General features: G+C 43.8%; 1 long non-coding RNA gene and 1 pseudogene across 1 annotated transcript in view; one reads left to right on the top strand and one right to left on the bottom strand.

The window, feature by feature from the left end:
- Nucleotides 1-16,331, bottom strand: part of LOC115507634 — a 97,573-nt gene that overhangs the window by 30,784 nt on the left and 50,458 nt on the right. Inside the window, exon 2 of the long non-coding RNA XR_003966756.1 lies at nt 2,651-2,821. This is a non-coding gene — a long non-coding RNA (uncharacterized LOC115507634). The remainder of the gene's footprint in view (nt 1-2,650; nt 2,822-16,331) is intronic.
- LOC115507632 lies at nt 6,190-7,303 on the top strand (annotated as a pseudogene).

Raw genomic sequence — 16,331 nt, 5'->3', positions numbered from 1 at the left:
GCTTTCTAATGAGAAGAAGAATCCCCGCCCCCCAAAATGGGCAGAGGACATAAACAGGCAATTCAGTAAAAGCAACAATAACAACCCAATACAAGTGGTGTTGGACCATAAAACGGTGCCCGCACTTACGGTTAGTAAAACACAAAAACAAGATGGTATTATTTTTGTTGTTATCATGGATCAGATTTGCAAAGACTGAAAAGAAAGACAGCACCTCCGGGTGGAGAGGGTGATGGAAAACAGATTCCACACGTTTCTCCGTGGCAGACATTTAGTATGCTTGTACTGGTCAATAAGATATCCCAGCACCACCACCTCTGAGTACTACTCACTCCCAGCTGCTTGGCCTTCTGTCCTGTAACCTGGACCGCTCAATCCAACAATTAAAGGGTTACTTTGTGGACTCTGCTCTATACTGAGGTCAGTATCCGTTTTTTTTTTTTAAAAAAAAATTATTTCTTTATTTTTGAGAGAGGAAGAGAGAGCCCACAAGCATGGGAGGAGCAGAGAGGGAGAGGATCCTAAGCAGGCTCTAAGCTGTCAGCACGGGGCCCAATGTGGGGTTTAAATTCACAAACTGTGAGATCAGGACCTGAGCTGAAACCAACAGTTGGACGCTTAACTGACTGAGCCACCCAGGCGCCCCAGTCAGTATCCAATCTATTGCTGAGTATTTTGAATATCATCTCCGGAGAGAATCTTTCTGGAGGGTATTCTCCCAATATGTCAGAAGTTGAAATCTGTATGCCAAGGAAGTAATGAGAAAATTATATAAAAGTCTACGTATTCAGAAGTTTATTGCAAAATTGGAAACACCCTAAAAGTCCTACAAGACACTTTATTTAAATTTGTCATGGTAAACCCATACACTGTAATATTATGTACATCTTAAAATGAGGACATTAAAATGCCCCAGTATAGAGGCGCCTGGGTGGCTCAGTCAGTTAAGCGTCGGACTTCAGCTCAGGTCATGATCTCGCAGTTTATGAGTTTGAGCCCAGCGTCATTCGAGCCCCACTTCGGGCTCTGTGCTGCCAGCTCGGAGCCTGGAGCCTGCTTCAGATTCCATGTCCCTCTCTCTCTGCCCCACCCTCTCTCTCTCCCTCTCTCTCTCTCAAAAATAAACAAACATTAAAAATATTTTTAAATAAAAAAAGAGAAGTCACGTGTATCAACCTCCAATGGCCCCTCACCATTTTCAAGATAACCTCTCATCTTAGCCCAGAGATTCCTCAGCATCTGATCTGTGCCTGCCTCCCTCGCTTTTTGCCCTACCTCCCTCCTGCAGTGCCCTGCACTGTAGCCTATCGAACGTCGGTCTTTTCTCCTCCCTATAATGCTGCTTCCTGCCTCCACGCCCTCACTGATTTCGGCTCAGGCCATGACCTCACGGTTTGTGGGATCGAGCCCCGCACTGGGCTCTGTACGGACAGCACGGAGCCTACTTGGGATTCTCTCTCTCCCTCTCTCTTTCTGCCCCTCCCCTGCTCGTGCTCTCTCTCTCTCTTAAAATAAATAAACTTTAAAATAAAATAAAATAAAATGCCCCAGAATGTAATTAATGGAAAAAAACACAAGGCGAAAACACCCTGTTTGCTATCATCACTTTAAAAAATATATAGAAATCATTAAGAAATATGATCACTTTTGTTTGGGCGTGTATTTTTTCATGTAAAAAGGGCATACGTATATGTATACACGCACACACATGTATATTTTACGTATACGTAATTTTTAACACTGTTTATTTGCAACGAATTACAAAAAAACAGCACAAATTATTGCTATCTCCGTATGCTTGTACCTTTGTATTGTGACCTTGGCTCTCCTCAGATCAAACAGCGAAATCTATCCTTGACCCCTTACATCTGTGCTTAGCCATGTCACTGGTTTGGCCAGTGGGGCTTTGGCAGGTGTGTGATTTCAGCAGACGCATGGAAACGGCTTGCGCTTCGGTGCTTTGTCTCTTGGTGCTGCGCTGGGAACCCTGAGACCACCGTGTGAACAGGTGACCAACCTGTTCTCTGGCAAGTGAACAGCCTGCTGGGAAGTTCATGTGGAGGAAAACTGAGGTGTCCTGGTCAACATCTGCCAGCTGCCAGCTGTGAAGGAGGCCACGGTCGGCCGCCCGACCCAGCCAAGCCTCCAGGACACAGCAGATACACTGAACCCAAGCTGCCAGACCCAGCGTTATGAAGTAATGATTATTGCTCTGAGCTGCTAAATTCTGGATCGTTCGGTGTATTGTCTCAGGACAGTAGAATGTGGATACTTCAAAGTTTAAAAGAAATTTTGTATAACTCTTCATTTTTTAAACTTTTACAAAGAATATGCATTACTTTTAAAACCAGAAAAAAATTGTTTTTTACTTAAAAAAATGTTTAAAACCCTGCAAATCTCTACTGGATTTAAGCTGTTTCGCACACAAGAATCCACTCGCAAAGAATACTATTATCATTTCCTTTTTCCAGCTGAAGAAATCAAGGCCGAGAAAGGTTTAACCACTTGTCCAAGGTCACACAGCTAGTAAAATGGCAGCTCTGGGGTTGATCCCAAGCAGTCTGCTTCCTGAGTCTGTGCCTTTAATTGGCCTAAGACAGAGACAATACTATAGGTAAATGTAAAAGGTCATTTCTCAAGGATTTGGTACCTGAAAGTTATAGCTGTGAGATATCCAGGATGCTCCCCGGTCTCTCTTGGGTTCCGTAACTTCATATGACTTCATCAAGCAATAAAACTTCGGGGTGGATACGGTAGAGAAGATGTGCTAGGACTCCTACTGCCCCATTTTGCTGCTCGTTATCAGCTCCCTTACGGAGATCTGTTGGGGAGGTGGAGGGTGTTAAACTTTAAGAGGGTGGCTGTAAAGGTCAAATGATATGATTCTTGTCAAGAAATTGGCAAGATCTGCTACTCTCTATCGTCATCATCACATCATCATGTCAACTTCTAAACAAAAAGCTTAGAAGAAAAACTATGACCTGATCAAATTCCAAACCATCTGTAGACTCCAGCGTCCTCCAAAGCAAAAAGTAGGACATCTTAACCATGGATGACAAAACTGAGAGCCTAAAATTCTTAGTGACAATCCTTTCTTCTGGTGTCGACAGTATAAAATCAATCCTTCAGTGGTCAAATGGAATCAAGATTGGTATTCCCATCTGGAGTCACCTGATGATCCTTGCCATCTGCTGAGAGAAATTGCCTCCAAATACTGTTAGGACTTGAAGATAGGAGTCCCTTGGCACCTCAACATGGCCGTAGCCATAGACTGTCAGTGCCTGAAAACAACAGGAAGCAGGCCTGGGACTGTTCTGCCTTTTCATTACTGCCTCCCACAGCCATTATTACCCAACATCACAGGCTTTTGCTCTTCCAAAAGACAGAGTTAATCCGTCCAGTTTTAGCCTGCAACAGTTACATTGTAAACAAGACAGAGTCGTGTTGAAAAAAAACAGGGAACAGATTTTGTTAAATAAAAACAAATGGAATTAAAAGAAAGGTCACCGTTTTTGTATTTCTGTAACAAATGCAATCTAACGATAATCCATATCTGCTGGAATCCCTGGGGTTTTTTTTTTTTTTAGGTTATAATTAAATTTCTCCTTGAATAATCATCTTGCACACTTTCCCTAGAGGAAACTGTTTACATTTCATCATATCTTTGAAAATGTAATGGATCTCTATTTTAATCAGCCTTTCCTATTTGGATCATTCCTTGAAAATGATCCAAACTCGTGAACAGGTTTGTTTTCAAAAATACAACTCAGCAGTGATTTTGACTGATATCAGGGGTGCCAGAAGTCAGCGTGGTTTTAGAGATAGTTTTGATAATGAACGGCAGATAATGATGACAGAAGTGCTTTTGGCCGATTGATGCAGTAATGGCTCCTGATTTGTCCAATGTCTCTATATCCATACCCTCGTGTAGTCTCCTTCTACACTGACTCTAGATTTGGCCATGTGATGTGTTTGACCAGTAGGATAATCACGAATGTGCTACAAGCAGAGATCTGAAAAGCACTTGCGCGTTGGGGCTGTCCCTTTCTTGCTATTCTTAGGACTCTCATTAGAGCTGCCACGTGAAGAAGCCCCTCCAGGACTGCCTGATGGACGATGAGAGAAATCCATGGCTGGAACTCAAATGGCTGCCTCAGTTAACCACCAGCTCATATCCCAGCTGATCCAGCGGTGGCCCGCAGACACGAGTGACACCAGTTAAGGCCAGCAGAAGACTCCATCGTCGTTTTATTTAAGCCACTATCGGGGATGGTGATACAATGAAAGCTGACGGACCTAGTGTCCCAGTGAGAGCGGAGTTACAGCACCAGCATTAGGGCAGATGTGGGATCCCATGAGGATGATTTTGCTTATAAACAGCTGATTGACATAAACATAAAACAAGAAGTAAGCAAGTATGGGTTGTCCCATCCACCCACAGAAAATTATCAATGTAATGACTAAGAAAACTGGAAGACACATGGCAGAAAGTACGGGTATGGGTAAAAGCTGACCCCTCACTATTCAGTATTTGGGATCAATGGACTAAACACCTGAAATTATAAAGATCTTAATAATATTGAGGGGCTCCAGTTCAGCACAGCTTAAAACCTCATTTGCTTGCTACTTTGCATCTTATGCTTTCCATAAACCTCCTGAAGTCCTTGGTTGGGCCAAGTCAACAGGTGCATAAAACTGGGACTTGCTGTATGTCTTTCTCCATCTACTTTTCCTAAGTATATACTCTGTAAAATGTCCACTAAGAAAAGGGTTCCACGGTCACGTACACCACTGCGTTGATTCCTCTTGGAATGTCACAGTGTATCCTGGCATATTAAAGACCTGTTCATCCTTATTTATCCCAGGGCTGCAATGTATTTGGCCATGGAATCCTTTTTGTGAGTAACATATTAAAATCTCATCAACCAATGTTTCTCAGAGCATACTTGGAGAAAGCTTTTTCTTCAACCTTCTTAAAACTAAGTACAACACATGGAAAAGGACATGAAGTGCAAACATGTAGCATAATGAATTATTTGTAGACTAAACACTCCTGTAACTACCACCCAGGTCAAGAAATAGAATATCGCCAACCTCTCCGTTAGACTGCTGTGTACTCCTGGCCCATTACAAATTCCTCTCTCCGTTTCCATGACTTTTTCCTACTGACTTTATGGTAATGACTTCCTTGCAGTGTTCTACTGTTTTGCCACCTAAGTGTGCATACCTAAACTATACACTTGTTTACTCTGTTTTTGAAAGCTAAATAAAAGGAATTATACAGTATGCATTGGAGGGGCATAGGGTATAAGTGTCTTCAACTTCAACACATAATGTCTACCTCTTTCCCAAATCAAGGGCACCAACTGATACTCCTACCAGCAGCGTATGAGAGTTGCAGTTGTTCCACATCCTAAATTATACTTGCTAATGTCAGAGGTTTTCATTTTTGCCAATCTATTTGATGCATAGTGGCGATTTTAATTTGCATTTCTTTGATTGGTAATAAGGTTGAGCACATTTTATGTTTACCGGTCATTTGGATATCTTCTTTTGTGCAGCCCATGTCCAAGCCTTTTGCTCTTTTCTCTACTGGGTTTCTATTTCCTTCTTAATTTATAGGAGTTCTTTACTCTAGATAAAAGTCTTTTGTTGGATATAGGAGCTGCTAATATCTTCTCTTGCTCTATGGCTTGCTTTTTCTCTTTCTTTTTTTTTATTTTTATTTAAAAAAATTTTTTTTAATGTTTATTTATTTTTGAGACAGAGAGAGACAGAGCATGAATGGGGGAGGGGCAGAGAGAGAGGGAGACACAGAATCGGAAGCAGGCTCCAGGCTCTGAGCCATCAGCCCAGAGCCTGACGCGGGGCTCGAACTCACGAACCGTGAGATCGTGACCTGAGCTGAAGTCGGACGCTCAACCGACTGAGCCACTGAGGCGCCCCTCTTTTTCTCTTTCTTAATGGGGTCTTTTGTTGAACAAAATTTCTTCATTCAAATGTAATCAAATGTATCACTTGTTTTCCTTTCATGCTTAGGGTTTGGCTGTCTCCTTCCTTGGAGTCTTTTCTTTAGTCACTGGCCCTGGGGAAAGCCCCAAACTGCAGGCCCAATGAGAAAAAGGGGAGTGAGTGGGAAGGGGAAGGGCAGAAGGCGGGGGGGGGGGGGGGGCGGGGGGGGGTGGGGGGGGTGGGGGGGGTGGGAAGGAACACTATGACCTGGCAGGAAGGTGACAGGGGCCCTGCAGGTGGTGAGAGGCTATGATTGAAAGTGGATTCAATGTCACATTCACCACCCGGCTCTTCATGCATGTAAAAGAAGTTGGCAGTATTTTCAGAAAGAAAGGAGAATCAGTCAGGATTTGTGGGGAGCATGGTGCATATGTCAACCTCTCAGAAGAGAATCGTGCTGATAATGACCACTTTGGCTGGACCCTCTAAAGCTACCTTTAAATCCTTACCTATGATGATTGACAAACTGGAAGAGGACATCAGCACAATAGCACAGCTGCTCACACAACAGTGTGTGGTCACCCTGATGCAGGCCACCCTGAGCCTGATGGTCCCTGCTATCAGTGTGGCTCTCTCATGGGGAAAGGCAGTTTCAGGGTCAAGGAAATACAACGAGGGAGTGCGGAGACTCGGGTCTGGCGACAGGCGATATGCTTCCCAACTCAGCCATTACAGCTGCTGGCATTTGGCAATCCATCACTGAGTGTGTCAAACAGACCTGTCTGCTCACAATGGAGCCACCCCAACCCTGAAGGTCACCCAACTCTCTGGCCATCCTTGCAGGTAGTCGGGAAGGGCAAAACACAGGCAGCAATCGTGTGAGCTTTTCTCACATGTGCCCATCCACGTGCCTCAACCCCGATCTGAGGGGACTCCCTCTAGAGGCCTATACTCTTCAAGGACAGCACGCCATCCCACAGCCACACTGACCACACTGCCCCGTTGGCAAAGCACCGGTCTCGTTTTCCCATGATGCATGGCAACCGTGGATTCAGTGACATTGAGTCCACTCTCCAGAGGTGAAAGGCCATCCGGCAGGTTTGGATGCATCTACTAAGACTACCCATGAACTCCCCATTCCAAGCATTTTAATTGACTGCATAATGGGGTGTCGGGGCGCTAAAATCAATAAGGTATACCAGATGTCTTGGGTGTAGATCAAAATTGCAAGCCCAGAAAAAGGATCTACCCACGGGCAGGCTACCCCACTGAGTCCGCTGCCAGCATTAGCCTGCTTCAGGATCTAACTGCCAGGCGCACCTCAGAGCTGGGTAGCATGGGAAGCAGTTAAAACAATGCAGATTCGCCTGTTCTCTTTCCTGGCTGTTCACCCCGCTTGATCCATCTGGGTAGTTTCTGAACAGTCAGCAATTTCGGTTTTTAAACAGTCTGTAAATTTTCAGTTTCTCTGCACTTTACCATAAACTTGTGATTTTTAAATTATTTTAATTCCTTTCTCCATTCAGCCGTTAGAGCTTAGTTCCATATTTAGTTTTATAAGCTTCTCTGTGTTTTGTTTTATTTGGGGTTTTTTGGTCATGAATGGTTTTTTTGTTTGTTTGTTTGTTTGTTTGCCACAGTAGAGCACAAGAGTAGAATGTTAACACAATTCCGTCTAATCTATAATGTCAGAATTTAAAAAAATAGTTAAAAAGTGGACTGGAAAAAAAATTAGCCAGATAAGATTTTCCTCATATTTATCTTTACCATTGTTTCGTAATCACACAGAGCTAGGAACCCTGATACATTCTTGCTCTGGGTGTCTGTCTGTTTTATTCTCCCATGACAAAAGCTATGAGGACAAGAACATTCCATTCTACTGGTAGAGGCTGTGAACAATCGACTGCAGGTCAAAGAACTGACATTTACTGGTCTGCTACTATATGCCAGGCACTGTGTTGTTCTGTTGATATAGTTAATTTTCTCAACAATTGTGGAGGGTGATACTTTTATCCCTCTTTTGTAAGTGGGGAAACTGAGGATCACTGAAGCAAAATAACATGAGCAAGGTCCCACAAGGCAATGAGCCAGTCCATGGCCAAGGTGGGATCTGAACTTAAGATTGAATGTAACCCCGAAGTTCAAGGCTTTCTCACTGCAACATGATGCCATTTGGTCAGAGCAGGGCACTTGGCAAAGTTGCTCTGTGAAAGGGAATTACAAAGTGTTGCCTTCACTTCACGATCATCGGTAGGAAAAAAAATCTTTATATTCACTTTCTGTCTTCGTGTGGGTCGCCCTAGAAGCAGAACCTAAGAGAGGGATTTTTGAGTACTAGTCATTCATTTCTTTGGGTGGCGATTGGAGGAAACAGCAGTGGGGGACGTGAGACGGGAAAGGAAGGCAGCCAATAAAGGAGACCTTACCGAACAGAACACTGGGGGTCACCGGAGTGCGGTTCTGCTGGGGAACCCCCGGAGCCCATTGTTACCCCATACCCCAGAGTTACCCCAGCTCAGAGGTGCTCCAATAGAGGGGAGAAGCAGCTGGGGATTTATCCACCAAGTCACATCCATCATTAGATGAGGACAGCTGTGAAGGGATTAGCCCTCCAGGACTTCGGGCTTGCCCTGAGGGTGGGCCCCGGATGCTCCTCGGGCTAGAAAGATTCCCAGTGGCACTGGCAGAGCTTTGCAGGTGTTTGCAGTTAAGAGCCTTTAGCATAGAGGTGGATACCAAGGGGACGTGGCAGAAAACCAATACTGTCTGCTACACCCTCTACAAATAAAAGCCGACAAAAAACCCCAGAAATCAACATGAGCTCTGGTAAAAGAGAAGGCTATAGAAAAGCTTAAAATCCCTCCGGAGAGCTATGCAATGTAATATTCCTGAGACGTTCGCCCTGGCACCTCCGAATCTAATTTGCCACACTAAGGAAGTGACACCCCCACGCTACAGTTTAATAATTTAGCTATTATTCGAGAGCGATCCTATTAACAGTCCATTCATTTTCTCCACAGCAGTTCAGTCCTTGAAATTCACCCACTGTGTCTCGTGACTATTAGTGATACTTTGGGTAGTATTATTTATGAGCGTGTACAAAAAAAGATTTGACAGAGATTTCAACGTGCAACCTGATAGGAAGACCAGATTTCCAAATGTGACTAGGAATGGCCTGGGCTGGGTTTCGTCTCAGACCTCTGAGAACTGGACTTTTCTCTCCAGCTTTCCCAGTCACGGGGGGGGGGGGGGAGGGTGGATAGTGGTGGTGGTATTTAGAGATTTTAAATACCCACTAAATAAAGGGGCTTTCTCATGCAAATTAACCCACTTCCTCCCTTTCAGAGACTAGCACTTTCCACAGCTTTAAAAATAGAAGAAAATGTAATCAAAGGAGGAGGGTCGACTCCTGAAGGAAGCAACAACCGAAGTTACCTCCTAGTATAGAAGGCCGTGATGCTGGCCGCACGCAGCAAGGGCAAACGTTCAAAAGAAAATCACGACAAAATCGAAATAATTTTCCGTTTCTGGCTCAGGTCCTCAATCCACAAGTAGTTTTACACTCAGGAGAGAAGTAAAATAAGGCTAAGTAGTTATCAAAGCAGTCACTGCGTTGCAGGATGTTGATGGTGGGGGAGGCTGTGGAAGGGGGCAGGGGCCGTACGGGGAATCTCTACTTTGGATTCAAGTTTGCAGTGAACCCAAAAGTGCTCTGAAAATCAAGTCTCAAATTAGATATATACATTTTATAATGCTTTCTATTTTTTAAACCTTTGCCTAAAAGTCGTTACAAGGAGATAGGGCAAATATAAGACCTTCATATTCCAGACAAGAAAAGTACAGCTTTGAGTAGTTCAAGTTCAACTAACAAGTGGAAGAGCCTTCTGATTTTAAGTTCAGGTTGCACAGAACACAGGTCAGTCTCTTGTGGCATGAAGTCCTAGGGAAGCTGAGGAAGAAAGTGAAGAGAAATTTTCCTGTTTGGCACATTTTGTCCCTGATAGAAATACGAGTGGACTCTACTTAATTCTGGCCAACAAAGTGTGTCTCAGTATGAGGGCGTGTGTGTGTGTGTGTGTGTGTGTGTGTGTGTGTGTCTAACTTCTCCCAGAACTCATGCGTGTTGAGCTGGTTGTACCTTGAGAGGCCCTCCTTCTATTCCACCCCCACCCCTCCTACAAACCTGCCTTCACTGGCTTCCCAGGGGCACAGGGGTCTACGAGCATACCCCACGCAGAGTGGGACCAAGGCTCAAGGGTGGAGTCCAGCACTGTCAGTGTGCCAACTTCAGAACCTCTCTGGTAACCCTTTCCCTCTGCCTGAGAAATCTCCTTTCCCACCTTTACCCCTGCCTGACGAATCTTCCTCTTTAGAGCCTCAATCTAAAGATTACTTCTCCCAGAAATGCTTTCTCTGACCCTCAGTATAAATGAGGTTTCTCCCATTATTCTTTTCCCTAGGTCTTGTTTTTATTTCAGAGAGCTCATCAAAACGTGTGAATGTTTAGACATTTGCCAACCTGTTTCATCACCAGAGTTCCTCTCCGTAGACTATAAGGTTCATGAGAACTGAAACATCATTTACCACCAATAACGCAGTATTCAGCACAGGCCCTGACATGGAGATGTGTAGAATGAGTGAATGCATGAATGAGTGAATTAAATGAATAAAATGAATGACACTAGTTACCCCTTCTTACCTCACAGAGCAGCCTTCTCTGCCTCCAACCAGACTATGAATATCAAGATACCAAAGGTATAGGAAAGGATTAGGGGATCAGGGAAGGTTTTACAGATGGTTCTAAGGACTTGGGCTTATATTCTGAGTAATATGGGAAGCCACTGAAGGGTTTGACACGTCTTTTATATACAGTCTTCTACTTCACCTAGCACTCCCTTCCATCCCTAATGACTCCTAGAAGGCACTCAAGAAATTTGTTGAATAGATATATGAGTGCATGAATGAATGAATGAATGAATGAATGAAAATATTATCCCTATCCCTAAAGAACTTAACGAGCATTGTGATAAGATACAATTCATATTTATGGAATTATCGGAGAAGTCCAGGAATGGGAGGGGGTATAGGACACATGCCAGACTTCAATCAAATATTTCATGAAAGAAAAAACAATATTTTATGAAAGAAACTTGGTCATCACTTTTATATATTTTGAATTGGTTCATTGTCTGCCTAGTCTCCACTATTTCAATTATAAACAGCTTCAGAGCAGTGCCCAAGTGATTCAGATCCCTGGGGGCCTAGTACAGAGCCCAAGGGCATGAAGTGTGCCAAAAATATTCTTCCGGTTCTCATGATGCTTCAGCGGGTTGGATTAATTTGTAATGCAGTGCATTTCACACACCAGCCCTCCAGCTAGACCCTGGGTAATCCCTCTTGGGGAGCTACCAAATGTGGTTCTCGTCATCTTGTGCAGCCAGGAGACAGCTCTGAAGATTATGGTCTTTCTCTTGGTTGTCCTAACCCTCCAGTCCTCCTTGGTGATGGGGGTGGGAGCAAAGGTTGTTGGTCAGGAATGATTGGCTTTTCTGTTTAAAAACCAGGGGTGGTGCTCTGGGGTTGTGGGAGAAGCAATGAACTTGTTTCTAGATTCAGCTCACTATCTATGTGTCTATATTTCATCTTTCTGTGCCTCATTGTTTCTCATTCATAAAATTAGAGGGTATAGGGTAGATAAGAGAATTCCTAAGATCCTTTCCTGTTCTTCTAGGACTCTAATTCCTGGTGTGACATGAGAAAATGATTCCTTAAATGGCCACAAGCCATCTTCTAGCTTCCAGAACATTCCATATATTTGCTGTATCTCTGGACCGTTCCCAGAGATTCAGATTTTGCTCATCCAAGAGGCTCTCTTATTTCCGAAATGCCAGACCCTGATCAGTTTAGTAACTGAAGCTTATTTTTATTTTTTGGCATTGGATTTCTGACATCTGGAACAACTTCCTGTCAGATCCCAGAAGGTTCCCTCCCAGAGTATCTTCAACAGCAGCAAACAATTTACACCCACCCAGGACCCATCATGCCTAAGATGTCTTAGGGCATCTTATTGCAATTAGGAGAAAATGAAACCAGGAGCTCAGTCTGATGAAAACTGAGGTTGGAAACTAGCGCTAAAATAGAAATCATTAACGCACGTGAAACATAGCTCAGAGTGCCAATTCATGGGAGGGAGTGTGTTTGGGAGGGCAAGGAAAGAGTGCCAGTAGTCACGTCTGCAGTCCTGTGGAATCGGACAGACTCGAGAACAACATTAAGCATCTACTTGTTGGTTAATGTGCCAGAGATTCTGATGAGCTGATAAAGCAGGAGAAGCTATTGAAAGGCTCCTGGGACAGTGCCCTTAAACATCGTTACCATATTGAGCTAGGAGCTGACTATTTTAGGTTGCATTTACCCAGATGCAGACTCTGAGAAAAGGAGAGAAGCGTAGCAGTTTACTTAGGAGGTGATTCCAGAAAGCATTGTAGGGGAATGAGGAAGTGAGATAGGGAAGGGAAGGAAGCCGATAAAGGGGGTATTACTGAGCAGGGTACCACTGTGGGTGCTGAGGCTCGATCCTGCTGGGGACTTCTGGGAAACTGGGTAGAACTTGGCCTAGAGTATGCCACCTGATGGGCACGGAAACTGAGGTGTTTACCTTCTGACTCTCATCTGTGACTGGCAGAGGGTTGTTCCTGGAGGCACTGTTGGCCTCCCCTCCTGCAGGTTGATCGAGACCCCCTAGAAGAGCTGAGATGCCTTCAGTGCTATAACAGTAAGCGCTGAGAGGATGTGAGTGCCACGCTGATTGTGCCTCCTACGCTAACCTTGCCTGTGGTTCACATCGCTGGGTAGTCAATTCACAATGCCTCAGGTGTGGAGGGGGGGAATCACAGCGCCTTTGAGAATGAGTGCACCTTACCAATTTTTGGCTTAGCCTCCTCATTTTCCAGATAAGAAAACCAAGGTTTAGAATAGCACTGTCTAAAAATATATAAGGCAAGCCACATAAGTAATTTTTAAAATTTTAGTAGCACAATAGAAAAGTAAAATGAAACAAGTGAAACTGATTTTAATAGCATATTTTGTTTAATCCAATATATTCAAACTATTGTATTTTTTCTTCTTTGTTCAAACTATTGTATTTTTAATGTGGAATCAACATAAAATTATCACTGTGATATTTTGCATTTTTTTGTCCCATGGCTTTGAAATTTTTACTTACAGTATATACCACTCTGGCTACATTTTAAGTGCTCAGTACTTGTAGCTAGTGTCTACCATATTGGACAGCACAAATTCAGAGCATTTCTATCACTACAGAAAGTCCTAGTGGACCGTGCTGGTTTAATTAGTTTGTGTCATTTGCCCCAAGTTAGACAGCTTGTGGGTAGGAGAGGTAGTTGACAAGAAGCCAGAAGAGAATGCTAGGCTCTCTGGGTAGGCTGGAATTCTGAGTTTTAAATCTTCCAAAAACTAGGAGGAGGAAAGGAGGTTTTCACGAGGCCACAAGCTATTTAGTTCCAAGATTAACTTGGCTGGTTGCTCAACCTCCTAGATAAAGAAGACCCTGCTCAGGCAGCCCTTCTGAGGGAAAGGGCCAGGTCTCTCTTGTTCATTACTTCATCCCCAGACCAGGACTTAGCCCCTAGGAGGTCCTCAAGACAGCTCTGTTCAGTGTTGATTAGAAGCATCCTTTGGGGGGCAGCACCTGGGTGGCTCAGACAGTTAAACAACTGACTCTTGATTTTGGCTCAGGTCATGATCTCATAGTTGTGAGATGGAGCCCTGTGTTGTGCTCTACGCTGGGCATGGAGTCTGCTTAAGGTTCTCTCTCTCCCCTCTGCTCCTTCTCTGCTTGCGCATGTGCTCTCTTTCTGCCCCCCCCTTCTCTCCCCAAAAAAGCATTCTTTGGGTGGCTGTCATAGAGTTATCAGCAGGTGAGGGCTGAGGACCAGCTGTGAGGTAACCATGAGCACCATTACCATTTTGGAAGTTACCTGGGTGAAGAAGTCATGAGCAAACAAGTAAAGGGGAAGTTGGACCAAGGAACCTAAAAGAGAATCAAGTATCTTCCCACTTACCAATCCTTATTTGACATGCCATTCTACAAAGAGAAACAGAGGCACAGAGTAGTGGAGAAAATTTTCCAGCAAGACCACTGTAAGTGCCTGGAGTGAACTGCTTTGACATTGGGCCCAACACACACATTTAACAAGAGGCTATTTGACCAGGGTTTTATTCCCACAATAAATCTTATCATTTTCTGCTTCTTAGACTGCCTGTCTTCTCTTCTCTGCATTACACTAACAGCTCCCTTTCCTAGCAGCAGTGGTAATAAATGGTGTGCTCACAATGTAGAAGTTAGGGTTTCAAGGTGAAGCCTTTGGAAGTGATTCCTTTGTAATTTCATTTATGGCCATGCCATATTTTATGGCGCAACTCACTAACTCTGTGGGTGGCTTTGTGTGTGTTCCAGAGAAAGCGAGAGTGTGAAGCATCCCCACCCTCCAATCCTCACACACCCCTCCCAGTGGAATTTGGAAGTTAAAGCACTTCCCAGGTTTTTAAAGGGAGATTTCAACCTCTCCTGGTATTCTTACAGAGATGCTTGCTATCCAGCCAGCCATGACAAGAAATGTTGGAGATGTGGCTGCTTCGGGAAGCTTTTTCTAATCCCTTCAGCCCACCATGAGGCCCTTTCCCTAGCAATCCTACAGCACTAATTGTCAAGCCAGACCTCTGCCTTCTGTCCACAATTAGACAGCCATTTCTCTCAAGAGTGGCAACAAGGGAAGAGAGGTTACTTTTCTGTCTCCCTCCCTGCTCCACACAAGCAACCCAAACTCACTGGAGTACTGGTAATTGGTTGATTTACTAATGAATGATTGGCAACCTCTCTCTTTAGTGTACAAAAGAAATTTGATTAGTATGGGCTTTTTAGGAGGCAAACAATGCAACATGATTGGTCCATATCCTCCAAGAAGAGGCCAAGAATCCTGCAACCAAGGAGGGAAGAAACTCAATATATATGTTTGGGGTCTAGATCAGTTTCAAGTTCTCTCTAAAGCCAAAGCATAGCCTGACTTTGCACATAGACTCTCCCATCTCTCTCTCTCTCTCTCTCACACTCACACACACACACACACACACACACACTGAAAAATCCTTCGGGACTTCTTGAGGATACAGTCAATATATTCTTTATCTGGTACATAGTGGATGCTCAATAAATATTTGTTAAATTAAATCAGTGAAGGTGTCACCATAATTTTGCTTATCTTGGGGAGGCTACATGATAAAGTGAGAGAAGCATGGGCAATAGACCTGAGTTTAAACCGTGCCTCCACTTCAAGCTATCTGAATGGCCTTGGGCAAATGCCTTAAAGTCTCAGAGTCTTAATTTCCTCATCTGTAAAATGGAAATAATAATATCCACCTCCTAGAGTTGTTTTGACAATTATATGAGATGTTCTCAATCAAACTTCCAGGTATGTGATAGGCATATGGGAAACATCAGCTATTTTCCCCTCTGTGTGTAATGTTCTTGCTTACTGGGCCAACTCCTGGGCACCCTCTAAGGCTTGCCCTGTACATAACAGACCAAGAAGACTTGATCGCTCCTCCTGCCCTGCTTTCCTTATATCTCTTCAGGCAGCTGTGACTGCACTTCTTGCCCCATATTGCAATTATTTGGGACATTGCTCTCTATCCTTGAGGTCAAGACCAACCTTCCACCATTTTGTATCCTCACTGCTTAGCCTACTGCCTGGCATGTAGGAGGCACTCAGTAAAAACTTTCTTTTGTGTAGGAAAAGAGATTATGAAGGATACATAGCAAAATGTAACTGTGGTTATCAATGGTTGGTGAAATTACGGGTGGTTTTCTTCTTTTGGGGGGGCCCATCTATATTTTTAAAATGTTTTTCCCCTACAATAGTCATGTTTTATTTGAGTAACAAAATGATTCAGTAAAAATAAATGTATGCTCAATGAGAATATGGATAAATGGATGGATGGATGGATAGATGGATGGATGGATGGATGGATGGATAGGCAGATGGAAGGATAGATGTATTCAATAAATTTAGATAGCTTCTATTCCTCTAGATTCTTACTATCTGGGTTGAGGCTGAGTTTGCTGCAGAGTGAGTAAAGGTATTTCCAGTCCCCATGAGCCTACTCCCTATTTCCTGCCAAATGGCTTTGAAGTTCTACTCCTGTTCAAACTCACATTTGCTGAATGCCCACTTCAGGAAGGAAAACTCACCCCAACTTCCACTTCAGTCTATGCCAGGACTCAGCAAACTTTTTATATAAAAATCCAGATAATAAATATGTTAGCCTTCAGAGGCCATACAGTATCTGTTCACAATTTC

This window comes from Lynx canadensis, chromosome X, assembly GCF_007474595.2.
Source record: "Lynx canadensis isolate LIC74 chromosome X, mLynCan4.pri.v2, whole genome shotgun sequence".
Taxonomy (NCBI): Eukaryota; Metazoa; Chordata; class Mammalia; order Carnivora; family Felidae; genus Lynx; species Lynx canadensis.
Note: the sequence above shows the minus strand (reverse complement) of the source record. Positions and strands in the feature narration are given on the sequence as shown.